This window comes from Sycon ciliatum, chromosome 10, assembly GCF_964019385.1.
Source record: "Sycon ciliatum chromosome 10, ocSycCili1.1, whole genome shotgun sequence".
Lineage (NCBI taxonomy): Eukaryota > Metazoa > Porifera > Calcarea > Leucosolenida > Sycettidae > Sycon > Sycon ciliatum.
Genome location: NC_088652.1, coordinates 21865835 through 21869108, shown reverse-complemented (window position 1 = coordinate 21869108; position 3274 = coordinate 21865835).

Genomic DNA, 3274 nt, shown 5'->3' with positions numbered 1-3274 from the left:
TTGTGCTGAGTCTCTCTGAAAAAGAAAATAAATAATCGGCACTGGCCTAGAGGTACAGGTAAGTAGTATACTGGGTTGATGATGATGATGTCTGCTGCTGTGTTAGAGTGTGTGAGAATACAATGTCAGTTATCTGTGTTGTGTGCATGCAAAGCAGGACCAGACACTGGTTTGCTGGTTTAGTGGCTAATGCCTACTACAGGCTGTGGATGACAGTCACGTGCTGGTCGTCACCTTTTAGCACGTCGCCTATTCTTGTACTGATTGTCATGGGTGTGTGTGCATGGTGGCAGTGAGGCTCTGTTCTCTGTCTTGCTGTTATGCCAATCTTGGCATTCTGCTTTACTGACTAGCTTCCAGGTTTCCTGTGTGCAACTCTGTTGTGCATGGCTACTGTTTTCAACTCTGTTGTGCATGGCTACTGTTTTCCACCATCTTAACAGTGGCAGTATGCGCTCTCTCAGCTATGCCGTAATGCTGGTAGATCAGACTAGTCTGTGCAGCCATTGGCAATTCACAGCTGTGTATATGAATATCGTCTGATGATCGCGCAAGTGTGAAACTTGAGTGGCAGCAATAGACTTTGCTCCACGATATCTGTCAGGAAGCTCTTCTGTCCTTCTGGGCATTGAGCACTGTATATGAACAGTGGAGTAACCTTTGTCACAGCTATAATTCTATAATAATTATTGTTGCTCAATGAAATCCGGCCAAGCTACCGAATGGCGCACTGAGGGCTGTATGGCATGCACCCAATGCTACCTTTAGTCATGCAGTCTGATTTATTCGAGCAGCACTGTCGATAGATCCACTAACCACCTCTCTTTTCTCTTACAGCATTGAAGGCATTAGTGGCAGAAACATAACAGATTCTGCTGAAGTCAGAAAAACTATACCATCTGATCAACAGTGATGATAAGAACAGCCACGATGACTACAGCCATGAAGATAAGCAACAGCACTGCATGTCAAAAACAGAATATGTTTTGATACTGCATGAGGAAGGAGAAACAAGCCGGAACCTCATACAAAGAGTTCCATCAGCAAGCCGAGAAGAAAAATCTAAAATTCTGGCCATCCCAAACCCCGACCACCATCCCCTACTGGAATGATTACTTTTATAACCCATCCTAGCTCTGAACTTCACACCTGAAATGACTGTGGTCAACCACCTTCAGCCAATCAGAGTTCAGCAAGTGTTTCCTTGGCTTGCTGATTAGCCTATCATGGCTCTGAACTTCACACCTGAAATGACTGGTCAACTACCCTCAGCCAATCAGATTTAAGCTGTGTTTTCTTCTCGGCTTGCTGATAGCTGAACTCTTGCTGTTTCTGCTTTAGAAGGAGAAAATCTAAAATTGAGTGAAGTTTTAAAGTAGAACACTTGATTTTGCCTTCTTCTGGACAATTAGAAGAGAAATTTTGAAGAGCTTTCTTCTTGCCATCTTGTCCTGCAAAAACAAACAAAGAATAATAATTATAAGTCATCATTACAGTGGGTCCAATGTTATTAGGCATTTTGCCTGTTTTGATTTCCATTATAAATAAAGTATACGAACAAATAAATTACTTCAAAGCATACACAGTCTACAGGGAGGGTCAAGTGCATTGCGCTTGCATGTACTTTGAAGTAAAATGACCTGTATGATTGAGATACAGCCGAAGGGACAATACAATGGAAGACATGCCAGTACACACAACAATGGTGAGATGGTGACAAACACCTGATCACAGTGGTGAGTAGCACACAGGCGCGTACCCAGGAGAGGGGGGGGGGGGGGGGGGGAGGGGTTCCACAGGGTTCGGACAAACAAACCCCCCTTTCTGTCAGCCGACTGAACGATTTATTTCGTCTTCCGTCTTTTGTTGCCCTGCGCGTGGGCGTCGCGCCGTGTTGTCAACGAGTCGTCGGGTTGCAGATTCTACGACTACTTGACATCTCCATGCACTGTGCATGCGCTGAAACACGCGACGCGCGTGGCTATTTACTACAGCGGACGCCGCGTAACCCCCCCCCCCCCCCTTCCCACCGACCCTGTGTACGCCCCTGGCATACCTATAGTGGCTGTGCAAAAATATAATCGCGGCGGTGAGTTAGCTAGTGTGCAGGAACTTGGACTACTCGCAATCGTTATACTGAATTGGCTGGTCGTGTACTGCCGTTGACATGGGGAATCCCGTCGCACGTCTAGCGGCCCCAGGGCGCTGGCCATGCAGCCGTGGGTGAGCGGTACACATGCATTCTTGCGCTGAAGCGTGCTGGTCGCATCGGATCAACACACGCACTGTGTGCAACGTTCTGTGCGCGTTGAGGGCGCCGGCCCCGGTCATTCGACTGGATTTCCATGTCCACGACAGTATTAAACAGAATAAAAGCACACACTGTGTAATTGTGTATACATACCTATTCGTTGGGAACGCAAATCACAACCATAACTATGACTCCAAATTTCCATTATATTATACACAAAATCGCACAGACACCTACTCGCTTATAGCCATAAATACGCCGCGTGGGTCGCCCAGGGAAAGGGGAGAGGTTGAAAAGGAGCCGTGGACAGTCGACTCACTTGGTTATTAGTCAACATGGAGATAATTACCGTAAAATAGCTATGAACAAAAGTAAACTCGCGCTCATGTCAAACAACAAAGTAGTAAAAGGTTTCGAGATTCCACTGACAAACGTGACAAGAAAACGTTGTGGAACAAAACTTTCCTACTTTGTTGTTGGACGTGAGCGCGAGCTTAATTTTGTCCATAGCTATTTTACAATCGGTTATTGACCCACTCTGGGTGGGCTTGGACAGAGTCCCACCTACGGCAGTGGATGACGGCAAGGTGTTCGCCAGCACCAAGGTAACTGTTCCGCGATCCGACTGCGTTTGCCCTCGCCGCTAGTAGTGCGGGCAATCATTGATACTGTGTATCCTAGATCGGCTTCCTTAGGACCATAAACTACACAATAGTTACAGTGAGACCTGTCTAAGAATTACCGCTCAAGGGACCTTCAAAACGTGGTCTCTGTTACCAGGTGGTCTACGTATCCAGGGTCATTCGAGTGAACATAGCATCCCTTCGTCCTGGTAACAGTGGTCTTCTGGGACAGGTGGTCACCTTATCTGAGTAGTCGCCTTGACAGCTTTTACTGTACATGGCATTAAAAGCCTGAAAAGGTCCTTTGGTCACTAGGTATGCACAATTCAAACAGTATTATTAACCCTTTATTGGCCGATTAAAATACAAAAAAGCCCACGCAATCGCCAAACCTGTACCT